The following is a 12,610-nucleotide window of genomic DNA, read 5'->3' as shown; positions in this document are numbered from 1 at the left end:
ATATAAAACCATGTAACCCCACTGAGCAGCAGTGGTATAACTGCACCTTGGTAAGTGCTCAGCAGAGACAGATCCCTGCAATCTCCTGAGGATTGTTAAGCACTGCCTGTAGAGCAGAGCCTCTGCTAACACAGCAATGACAAATAAAGTTGCTGTCCTCCCCAGCCCCCACTACCGCCAGCACATCAAGCTATAACTCAATAGAGGGGAATTTTTAAGGAAAAAAACCCAAAACAATGATGCTGGTTTTGCTACACACAGCAAACTGATAAATGCTCCCTTCTGCTGGCATGGCTGCACCCACAGCAGCAGTTCAGCCTGCAGTGTCAGGGAGAGTGTGGAATATTCAATTCCTGTGCCAACAAAACCCACAGGTATCCCAGAACACGGGCATGGAGCTGGTCTGACAAAAGGACACCGAGACCAGATGCTGGGCAAGAAGGAAAACCATTAAGGCGCAGCTGCTGCCTCCTCACCCAACATGGACAGAGGGAAAAATGCCAAACTTCTTCATATCTGTCCTTCTGGGGGACATGAACACCTCAAAAGTCAAACTTTCAAGTACCTTCATAGCACTTCAATGGTCTGGTGCTGCTAACTCAGCCCACAGACAGGGAAAAATGGGGCACCTCTCTTACACCTTCTGCCTTTTTGAGTACCCACCATTTGAACCTCAGCACATCTCAGCACAGAACTCTGTGCACAGAGTGTGGCCCACAAGCACTTCCAAGACTTCTCAACTCTGATCATGGCCTGAACAGACCTGAAAGAGCAACATTCCTGATGCAGCAACATGCAATTCCTTATTTCCATGCAGGGAAATAAGAGGAATAAAATAATAATAAATAAAGGAATGAAATGGGAACAGAGTCCAGAATCCATAAAATGCTCACTCTGACATCCCACCTTTACTCTGTCCCCTCTCACACATTACAGTGTCCCCTCACATATATCACAACAAAATGTGATGCCTTAATTAAGTTATTGCCCAAACACAGTCTTAGGCACATCATGTCCACAATAAATTCATTATAGCTTTAGAGTTTCTGTGACAATTACCACACAGGTAGGAGAGCAGTTCCAAAGTATCTTGGAATGTTGTGACACTAAGATTTAAGTAAGTCAGTATAAATAAAAGTACTGCTGTAACTAAAATATATTCTGCTCTTAAGGGAGAAAGGACACAAGACAGGAATTCAAGACAGAGAGTAACATGAATCCTGAATTTCATGTGTACCATCACTTGACTACTTTTTAAAGTAATTTCTCTTACAAACAAAAAACAGTTGCTAGTAGCCTCTAATATTATGTTTAGTGCTTTTCCAAAGAGCCCAAATTCTGTCCCAGGACTGCCTACCTCAAAATAAATGCAGCCCTCAAGTCACTGACAAGGGTTTGAAGAAGGAACTTCTCCAGAAATGCCTCACAAATTAATGCCAAATGACAACAACAACAGGTACCTTAGTAGAAACTACCAATCCCAAGCTCTTCCCCCCCAAAAAAGGCACCAGGGAAAACAGTATAAGCCTCTTCAAGAGAAGCTGGGAACTTGCCATCTCACCATTTATGTGACAAGATGTGTTTGCTTCATAGAGTCCTCACAGCACCCCACAGTTAGTTCACAACTCTTTTTCTTTCCTCTATTTTTTTTTCCAAATATTTGCACTGCTGCTGGACCATAAAAACAGGCTTTCATTTTAATCTGCTTAACACACTGTGGGAAAGGGCTTCTAATTTCACAGGACTGAGATAAGACAAATAATTCATATAACACATTAGCACAACATCTGTGGCAAAAGAATTTAGTCAGAGCTCATTGGAAACAACAGGGTGCTGAAGCAAATCTGAGGCAACTGTCTGAGACCACACCATGCACTAAAACACATTTTATTGCATTCCACAGCAAAGACAAGATCACAGAATAAGAATATATTAATTGTACAGAGGAAATAAGGCAGTAAATTCCCCTCCCCTCAGCAGACACTGTGCTTCCCCCACTGCTCCAGTCCTTTTGCAAATGTTTGGGGTTTTTTTTCCAGGCCATTCTCCAAATCAGTCATCTTTCTTTTGTGCCCTTTCATTACACTTCTTCCTTAAGTTCCACATCTTTCTTTTACTGTTCATTACCCAAAACTACCCTGCTCCCCCTTTGGCTTCATTTACTTCCTTTCTGGGTTTGTTTTTACATTTTCTATTGCTGCCTTTCCAGAGCCAAGTTTGCTTCCAGTGTGCGTTCTGCTGTGTGCAGAGAAAAGCAATGCAACAAAATATTTTCAGTATATTGGCATGAGTCCCCACCTCGCCACTTGTGATCATTTGCTCTCAAATCCCTACAGACATTCTGCTTTGAACCTCTGCTGTGGCAAAGAAAACAAAGGATACGTGGAAGAAATTCTGAGGAGACTTGCCAATTGCAGAGATCTGTGACAAGCCATTTCTGCAGTCCCTAAAGTGGGCTGAAAACAACAGGAAGGTGGACTTGGGAACGCTGGAAACCCAACACTGAGGCCAAACACAGCTTGCTAAATGGAAGCTCCTGGTTATCTGTAAACCTAGCTGCTCTGCTAATCCTGCCTTCATCCACAAGCTTTTGTCCTTATCCTCTCTAAGGTGAATGCTGGATGGGGGAGTGTTTCTTCAGAGAATTGAAACCAAAGATTTTAGTGACAGACTGCCTTGAGCACTGCTGGGGAAAGTTACTGACTGGCTAGAATTTTGGAAGGATTTTGCTTCCGTTTCAAAAACAAAACAAAAAAATCTTCCCTTGTTCTTTCGCACAGCCTTGGATTCTACACTGCATGTCACACTGAAGCATCTCTGGGATACTGCTGACCTGGCCTGCTGATTTCACTGGGGTATTATCATACAAAAAAATAACAACTGCAAGTTTTCATGGACTAGAACTGTGAATCTCTAAAAGGAAGCCAAGTGGTATAGTGTGATTTACTCGGGGGGGGAAAAAAAAAAAACCAAAAAAACCCAGGAAAATAATTCAGTTATGATCAAACCATGTTAGAGGCAGCCAATATTGAGAGAGAAATGCCAATAAGGCAGGCCACCTCAACAGTCAGCTTATTAAATTCTCTGAAGCAAAATTTCTACAATCAGTTCACCTTTCCCTTCATTTTTTTTCCATCACAAAACAAAAAAGACTTTTTGATTGTTTTAAGAACAGAGCTAAGATGTCAGTAGCTACAAATTAAAACCTTTAGTAAACTTAGCAAACACACTCCATATACAGCAACAGACAAGTGCAACTCAGGTTCTGTACCTGAGGAAATTCTTGCTCATCTCCTAACAGCTGTTCTGAAGTAGGGATAGAAATTCTTCTCCAGCAATGAAGCCACAGTATGATCCTGAAAGCAAAATTATATCAAGGTAACAATGTATATGCCAAAATAATTACAACTGCTCACCCAGCCCTACCTACTGTGAAAACTACAGTTAATTTATCTTTTAGGTGAATTAATCACCCCTTAGTTTTACCCTGCACTGAAGTGCTACCACTGACATCAACAGAACCATCCAGGATGGGCAGTATTAAGCACACACATCAACTGTCACAGGACCCAGACTTCTGCCAGGAGAGCAGAACACCTCTAATAGTCAAGGGCAGCTTTGGTGCTGCCAACATAGGACTGGCCTAATCTGATCTCTGCCAGATTCACACTCATGAAAATCAGATCACTTCTTAAAAATACACCTGATTCCAGCAGAAAATTACAACATTAAGAGCGCTGAGTGGAAATGAAATCTCTAGAAACAATGTAGTGGTTTGTTTTTTTAAAGACTCTCCAAGTGTAAGGCCTGTCTGGCTATTGATGGATTGGCAAGATTGCCAAGGGACTGAAAGTACACCACCACTGTACATTGCTTTGTGCATTATTCCTCCAAGCACCAGTCCTGGAAAGAGTTGCTTTTGTGCTCTGAGTGACTTCCATGTATTCTCTAGAAGCACTGTGACTCCACACAAGATGTCAACAGTCCAGAGTATACTTCATTGGAGTTTTTAAAAGGCCTCTCTAACAACCCAGGCAGTAAAGGACCCTTTCCTAACTTCTATAATGACAACACAAATGACTAACAAAACTCCTCTTGAAGATTACACTAATGAAGCAGGACTCAGACAGAGGTTTCTGATATGCCCTAGTTTCCTTTGAGATTGGTTTCATTTTATTTTATTTTTTAATATACAAAGGATTCAGGAGATGCTTTATGCTGACAGGTTTCTTACTTCAAGTATTAGCAAAAGCTGTATTTTAGCCTGTCTTATCAAATTTCAATACTTCTTACAAAGAAATAGTTTAAACCTTACCTTTCTGCCCTTAGTTAAAAGATGTAATGCAGCAGAGGCCTCTGATTTACATGTGGTACAGACTTGGGCAGTCATCTATTAGTTCATAAAAAGACATTCTTTCCTACCTCTACATTTGAAGAGAAACTCTGAGGGGAAATCCTACTTTAATAAATAAAAGGAATAAAATCAACCCCATAATCAGTATTTCACAAGTCTTGGCCTTGGTTTTATCCTTGACTGTATCTAACAGACCTTGCTTCAGAGCCAAAACAGTCAGGCCAAGCTCTACTAATACATAATTTAAAATTTCCCAATGGTGTCTACAGTTTTGCATATAGATTTATTTCAGAAGTGCATGGTATATACTTCTACATAACTATGGAAAAAATTTCTATCTCACAGGTCAGGAGCTGGCAAAGCTATTGAAGGCACATCAACAGCACTTTGCTACATGGTCTGCCTCTGGGCTTTGATTTAGGTTTTTCCTTCTGTCTTCTTTCAGCCATATTGTCAAACCTAGCTGCAGTGTTCCAGGCCATATATTTCCCATTCTTCACACTAACCACCTCTTTGGACAAGCATGCCATTTAAAACGATATTTATAAGTGTAATAAAATATTTTTTTTAAAAAATGAAAAAAAAGGGAGAGGGGGTTCTCTGTCCAACCTCCTTCTAGGAGTTATAATTTCCATCACCTCTGCATATTAAATACTTCCAATACATTTCAGCAGTTGCAGAACTAAAGCAGACAGACATATTGTTAATTAATGCTGTAAATACCCCACAGTCTGTACGAAATGAAACATTTAAAAAGAACAGCAGCACCACAGTTTTTCACCCCATGATCACTACACCTGCCTCATTAATCTCCTGCACCCATGTGAAGTAAATACATAATACAACTACAAACTAAAAACCAACAAAGCCTTTAAAATGGTTTAATTTGATTCTGCAAGGGAGGTTATCATAATCCAACTCTGCTTTCTCACATTCTGCTGGCAATTTCTCTCAGCTCAGTTTCCACACTAACTTTGTTCTCCATCTCACAATCTATCATGCTGTTATAATGCCAGCTCAAACGCTGTTTGTAACAGCGCAGCAATTTCTCTGAAGTTGCCAGCTTCATAGTGTGTTCCTTCAGAAGTGCATGGAAATTATTAGATTAAATTACAAATGAAAGACTCTGCAGTTGGTCATTATTACTAGGACATTTATGTACATTCAGTTGATCAGGAATTTTGACTTCTGTTCCTTTGCAGATCTTCTGTTTATACTCTGTTCTGCCAGATTACATGGGAAGTGAAATTGAAGACAACTGGAAAAGAGCTGTATTTTCCCCACAGACACCAATATCCTCAAAAGACAAGGCTTGACACCCACCTCCTCCATTCCCTTCTGGCTTAGCGTCAAGAGATCCCCTAAAACCATTTTTAAAACCTCTGTGAATACGAGCACATTTCACAGACAGGAACTCACTATTTAAGGAATTCACCAGAAAAGAAATTTGCTTTACAAAGCAAGACCTGCAACATCCCAGGCGTCCCCCCTGGTTTAGAAGATTTCACATACCAGCATGGAACCAAACAATTAATACATCCAGAAATACCTGAAAACATTGATCATTCTGCAACTGGTGATCACAATAGGGTAAGCAGCAGGATCTTCAATTATCTCACTGCTGGGGGTATCATTTTCAGGAAGGTATTTCAAACCAATTTCTTGACCATACACTGCCACTGAAAATATCTAGTAATTTTCTACAGGAATAGAGCTGTTTGACCCAATTCCAATGCAGATAATTATATTATCTGTATCCAAAATCCCTCTGAGTGTTTCAATCAGGTATGGTATTCTTCACTTTCCGTTCTGATCTGCTTAGCATGGCTGAGCACCATTAAACAGCTGTCAGATTCCACACAAGAAGTGGCTGGATTTCAGTAATAAGCAAAATGGTTCCCAATAGTGTTAAAAACACCTGGGGATCCTTCCAAATGAGCAGTGCAATGAGGCTAAACTATAGGATTAAACTGCTGTAAAATAAGCCCCACAATTTCTTCATGAAAACACACACCCCAATACACTTAGTCTCTGAAGAGCTCAGTTGTTGCCAAGAATGAAACATACCTAGATGAGACTTCAGATAAGGGTATGAGGAATAATTCACAACCTTTACATTCAAGAAATTAGACAATTAACTCCTCCTGACACACAGCCCAAACTGTTCTCATGTTTCTATCAGCACAGACCATCTACAACAGATATGCTGAAGTGCTAAACTGTGAGTCATTGAACAGAGCTCGCTGTTAGTTCAGCTATCACAAAATAAAATACCAGGCTCTTCTTCATTTTCAGTCCACAGAGGTTTTATAGAAAACATTTAAAGAAGCAAGTGAGCTAACTGATTGTGAATACAGTTACTCAGAAGTGAAAAGAAGGTTTCTAATCATCAGACAACAAAGCTGTAGAGGAGTCTCCTATCAGGACACCAGCACCAGAAAAAAAAAAACCCTAAGAGCCCCCAAAACGAAGTGGGATCTGTTTCTGACACCAAATGTGCAGCACGGGTCTGGTGACAGCAGGGGACTCAGACTGTGCTCTGCAGGGCCCTCCTCTGCACACCTGTAAGAATCTGTGCAGGTAAGGATGTGTGACTTGTCTGCCAGCTGTGAGAACATACAAAACCAACAGCTCTGCACAGTACATCTCCAGAAGTGATTATCAGGGCTACAAAGACAGCCTCAGCAATAGGTGAAACACAAAATACTTGAAAAAAGAGTTAAAGAAAAGAAGACAGCAGAGATCTGCATATGAAGTGTGGATGCTTCCACACATTGAGGAAGTTTCTTCAACACTTTACCCACCAGAACTTCCTCTTCTGCCAAAGCCATGGAAAACGGCAGAACCTCCACAGCACACTCAGGTCCAGGTAAAAGTGTGACAGAAAAAAAAGAATTCAGCTTCTCTTGAGAAGCAGACTCTGCTCCCCACTCCAGCATCCCACCCAAAGGCCCTGGGCTGCCAGGCAGCCTCTTGCCAGAACGCCAGGATGGACAGACAGCTGCCAGGATGGACAGACAGCTGAGGGGTGGCAGCTGCCTTGCAGCACAGGAATGGAAGGGCCTGAGTCGAGTGCATTAGTGCATTTAGACAGCTCCTGTGAACTACCTGGGCCCAGCACTCCCCTTCCCCTTTGCCTGCTGCAGAACAGCTGTGTGACAGCAGCTGCAGCTGCCACTGCAGCCCCTTTGCTCCCCGAGCAGCAGCGAGAAGCACAGAGCTGTGAGCAACCCCCAAGCTGCACAGCACCCACACTTCCAGGGCATTTAAATACTTCAAATTCTTTTTTTTGTTTTTTAATTATCTGTTCCTACAAGTGCCTGTCACTGAAAACACGCTCTTAAAAATATTTCAGTAAAGAACGGATCACCTATTCACAAATTAATTTCAAGAGTGATACAGATATCACAGTCATTTAAAACGAGGTTGGGTTTTTCCCCTTTTCACTGGGATAATTCTCAGATTAAATCCAGCAAAATCAACGGAGTCATTTCAGGTTTTTCCCCAACATATTATTTTTGTAGCTTAAAAACAAATACCAGAAGGGAAAAAGAAAAAAAAAAAAACCTCTCAGGACTGAAATTGTTCCTTCCATTCAGATGCAGTGCTGTACCCAAAACTGAAATTGTCACACAGCCCGTTAATCTCCATTACAAACTATGTTCTTTATTTAGTAAAATTACAGCATTTGGTTGAATGATAACAGTATTTACATACTGGTTTATGAGCTCCTGAGATGTTTCTCAAGCAAATAAAATAAGAGAATAGGTTACGGTTTATTGGAATAAGAGAACTGCATTGTTCCTAGGAGAACAACATACTGCTGCTATTATTGCTCCTATGCTACAAACGTTTAAAACAATGCTGTACTTTAAAGGATTCAAAGCACATATCATCTACCAGAATAGGACAAAATCAGTGGTGCATGCAGAATAGTCCCCAGTGATGGCAAAGGCAACCCAAAGAATCTACAGGAAGCATCCAAATTTACAAAATTCAAAGAGTCCTCCTAAAAACAACTCGCAAAATTTTGTATTGTGGCTAAGCTCTGTAGAACAGTCTAGATCCAGAAACTGATAAAATCTAGGACAAAAAATTTACAAAGAAAAGACCACCACAAGCCTACTGTTGTCACTATTAATGATGTTACATCCCTACTTGTGGAGCATCACCCAAATTTAAAAATAAGCACAAAAGCAATATGCCACAATCTACCAGTAGAGACAGGATCAGGATAAACAGATGACATCCAAAGGGCTCTGAACAACAGCAAATACCTCAGAACCTCATCAGCAAGAAAAGAAGAACAGGTACCTAAACAGCTGCAGTTTTCAATTATTAAATATTAAGCATCATAAGTATTTGCATATAGCACCATCCAATGATGTAAGTGCTGTCTTAAGTATTTTTCAGCAAGACATCCTCTCTTGACTTACCTCTGAGACCAAGAGCTCAGCTCCATACAAACTAAGCATTTTCTAGCAGATTTAAAAGCTTTTTATGTACTTTGCTTTTTAATGAGACTGTAGTTCTCTACTAAAATAGAGTTTATTCAATTACAACTATTTCTAGGGGGACTAATAGAATATTAAGCCTGAGATTGCAGCATGGGTAGAACTCAAAGCCTTCAAAGTGAAATAAATGTCACTAAAAGCCACAGTCCAGGGCCAGAGCTGGTGAGGGAAGCATTCCTTCTACCAAGCATGGCAAACCACAGACCCTTGTTGCAGAACACACACACACACACTCAGACTGAAATCCAACCTGCTGGTCAGTGACTGGTCATCAGAAAATTTTAACAACTACTGTCAGCAGTAAAAACATCCCTCTGGGGGAAAACCAGGCCTTTTAATCCATTTCCTGCTTTTTCCACTATGGTGACAATTTCCTAACAATCAGTTTTCATATCCGACTGCAGGGAATTTTTTGAAGCATGCAAGTATGCATGCATGCCCCCATATATTAAATACATCACATAACAACTCCCCATTTGAAAAGTGCTTTTGTTAACTCAGAATTTACGTTTTCAAGTTAATTATTCTGCACAGCAACAAAACCAGCATAACCTCTGAAAAATAAAAATCAAGTTATGTAAGGATCTGGCCATACAGACAGGTTTGCATATCAAGCAATAAAGTATTCTGAAGTTATAATATTATAATAACTAAAGCTTCACTTGAGAATTTATTCCACAGCAAACTTTCCCCAATTCTCCATCAGCAGTCCTCTCTTTAATTTTGTTTTCCTCATTCCTTACGTACACTGGTTATTATAAACCCTGATGTAGCAAAGCAGCTTTGCAGTGTGTGCAGCTATGAAAATTAAGGATATGAAACTAATATTTGTAGTGTTTGCTGAGTCAAAAATAAGGATTTTGACAGTTAGAGAGGTGTATAAATGTGTACACATACCTAAATATCTTTGTATTTGTATCTGTCCTCTACACAGTTCACATGAGAGTCCAGACTGCCTGCTTACAACACATGGCAGAATTAGGACCCAAACAAGTAAATTTCTGAACTCAATACACAGCTGAACATATGAGCTTAAAAGGTAACAGTTCTAAAAATAGTTTCACCTCTACTAGTCACACATTAAGGTCACATTGTTGCCATAAGATATAAAGGACCCTATTAGAAACAAAAAGGCAAGAAACCAAGTTCAATTTCAATAGCTTAAAAAAAAAAAAAAGAAAAACCCCAAACCTACGAGTCTACAGGGACCCCTAACACCTAATCCATCCATCAAATCCTGACTTCAAGGAGGCCAAACTGTTGTCATTGTCATGTTTTCCTGCGTGGTTCTGTACCCCCAGGTCTGAACTATCAGAAAGGCACAATCAGCTGGTGTGTATTGTATAGGTCAATTTACTTCCAATACACTAATTTATGCAACATTAGCACAGAATGCCAGCTACAATTCTCTTACTGTTTGCACTCTAGGAGTAGACTTGTATTTTCTGCCAACTCCATTACATCATCCGAAAAAACCCAAACACTTTTTTTTTTTTTTTCTTTCCCCCAAATCCCTGCCACTCTCCTTTCCCTTCTCCCCTCTCTCTTCCCAACCCTTCCAAACCACACGCCAATTACTGCCGCGAGCTTTATTTCGCTCTGCAGCCCGCACGGCCCCAGCGCCAGGGCTCTGGCCATTGTGTGCCGGGGATGCCTCCATCACTGACCTTCGCTTTCCCACTCCGCCTGTTACATAACGCGGTGCCTGCCTGCGTGCGGCCACTGGGAGCCCGGGCGAGCGGCGGCGTGCGCCCGGACCGCCTGGCCCCGGCTCCTTCGCCGTCCCCAGCGAGGCCCGGGGGAGGAGGGACATGTGGGTCAGCAGGTTAGCAGTACCAGAGCCCGAACGATTCGGGACCGCCAAGAAAACACTCTCACCGCCCGGGCTTCCCAGCACCCCCCCCCCCGCTTTTTCGCATCCATACAGAAGCGACAGCCGAGTGTTACATAATATATGGGATCCCAAAGTTGCCCCCCTCCCCAAAGGCGGCGTGGCCGGGTCCCTCCCGCCGGCCCCGCACCCCGGCAGCACCATCTGCCCGCGCCGCCGGAGCGCTGGGCCGGAGAGCCGGGAGGGGGGGGCGTTGTGTAACACCCGCGAACTACGGCCGGCTCCGCAAACATCCAGAAAACTCCCCGAGAAATTAAGGAAATTTTCTCCAGTGTTTCTGATTAACCTCGTTACATAAGGCGCTTGCATTCCAAATCCACTCTCGCAAGCTCTAAATATACCCCGCGCAGCCAAACGCTCCCTGCGCACACGCCCGTGGCCACCCGGCCTCCTCCGGCCGAGCCCGCTCCTCCTCGCCTCGGCATCCGCCGAACGGCGCGCTCCCTGCTCGCAAATCGCCTCTAATTAAATGTTTCGGCGTGTGACATCTCGATGGCTTTTACTGTACGCGGATTCCCTGAGTGGGAAGCTGCCTGGGAAGGGGGGGTGTGGCCAAAAGGGGAAAAATACTGTAAAACACAAGCCAACACATGATCAGCCATATTCCAACCTACAACCCGAACCCCCTCCGTCCGAGCAGAGACGGTCTCGCCACCGCCGGCGCCCGGGCATCGCTGCCCCGGCCCCGGGGCGGCCGCCGAGGGGGCTGCGCTCCCGCCGGGCACGTACTTTTCTCCGCCCGTCATTTCTTTCAACAGCCGTGTGTATTATTACATAGCGTTATTTAATTCATTTTTACCCATCACCGAGGGATTTTACCGAGCGAAGCCTCTCTAGCGCGCTCCCCCTCTTGTAGGAGCAACGCTTCATAAATTATTTACAAGTAATTAAAGCCGCAGCCTCCTCCCTCTCGCACGTCTCGGCAAACTCCGGCGGCGTTTGAAGCCGGGCCCCGCTCCGCGGCGGCGGCGGGAGCGGCGCGCCCCGCACGGCCCCGCACCGCTCCGCCCGGCCCCGCACGGCTCTCCCGCCGCCGGCGCGGCTCGGGCGCTGCCGCGGCTGACGCCAAACTTCCACCGCCCTGAGCACCTTCGGAGCCGACCCGCACGACTCCGGGGCGCAGCCTGAGGCAGGAGGGCTTTGACAGCTGGCGGCGGAAAAGGGGGGCTCGTGTGTTCGCAGCGTTTTATTCGGGGGCCGGCGGAGAGCGGCGAGGGAACCCCCGGGCGCACGGAGACCCTCTGCGAAGTTGTGCACCCTCAACAACAGCAGCTACGAGATCATCCGCTCCGCGATGAAATAATTTTTGAGATACACTTAAATGAATTAAGGGAAAACAGCGCGCAACAGAGTGAATAAGTCACCCGCAAACCGCAAATCTCCTGTTTAATCACAGATCCCCCATTCACAACAAGCCACAGCACACCAGTTGAGAAACTGTCAAAAGGAGACAGACGAGGGGGAGAAAAAAAGGGGGGAGGAAGGACACTGCAGCTTTAAAAGTTTGTTCCCTTGAATCCCAATACTCCTGCTGTAGCTTTATATATTTATAAAATTATGTAATTTCAGGGGCACAGTACCCATCCGGATACCACAGGCAATAAACGAGAGGGGCAGGAAAGCACCAAACACCGCTCAATATTTTCATTGCATTTGTCCCTCCTCCTGCAGCAATTAAAAGAAGCTATAAAAGTTTGCAAGGTTTTTGCAGGGGGTAGAAGCCCGGCTTGTTTGCGTGCGCGGCTTCAACAAGCACCAGCAATAAACCAGGGGATTAAATTGCTGCATTTCCCCCTTCTCTCTTACCCCCCTCTTCCTATTCCCACCCACCCCCCGATCCCACTCCCCCGG

At 43.7% G+C, this 12,610-nt stretch overlaps 1 protein-coding gene across 2 annotated transcripts in view; it reads right to left on the bottom strand.

The window, feature by feature from the left end:
- The window catches only part of RORA (RAR related orphan receptor A), a 352,717-nt gene that overhangs the window by 339,253 nt on the left and 854 nt on the right, over positions 1-12,610 (bottom strand). The gene's annotated exons all lie outside the window — the stretch shown is intronic.

Source organism: Passer montanus, unplaced genomic scaffold (genome assembly GCF_014805655.1).
Source record: "Passer montanus isolate IOZ18808 unplaced genomic scaffold, ASM1480565v1 scaffold5, whole genome shotgun sequence".
Taxonomy (NCBI): domain Eukaryota; kingdom Metazoa; phylum Chordata; class Aves; order Passeriformes; family Passeridae; genus Passer; species Passer montanus.
The sequence above is the reverse complement of the archived record's forward strand: the minus strand, read 5'-3'. Positions and strand labels throughout refer to the sequence as shown.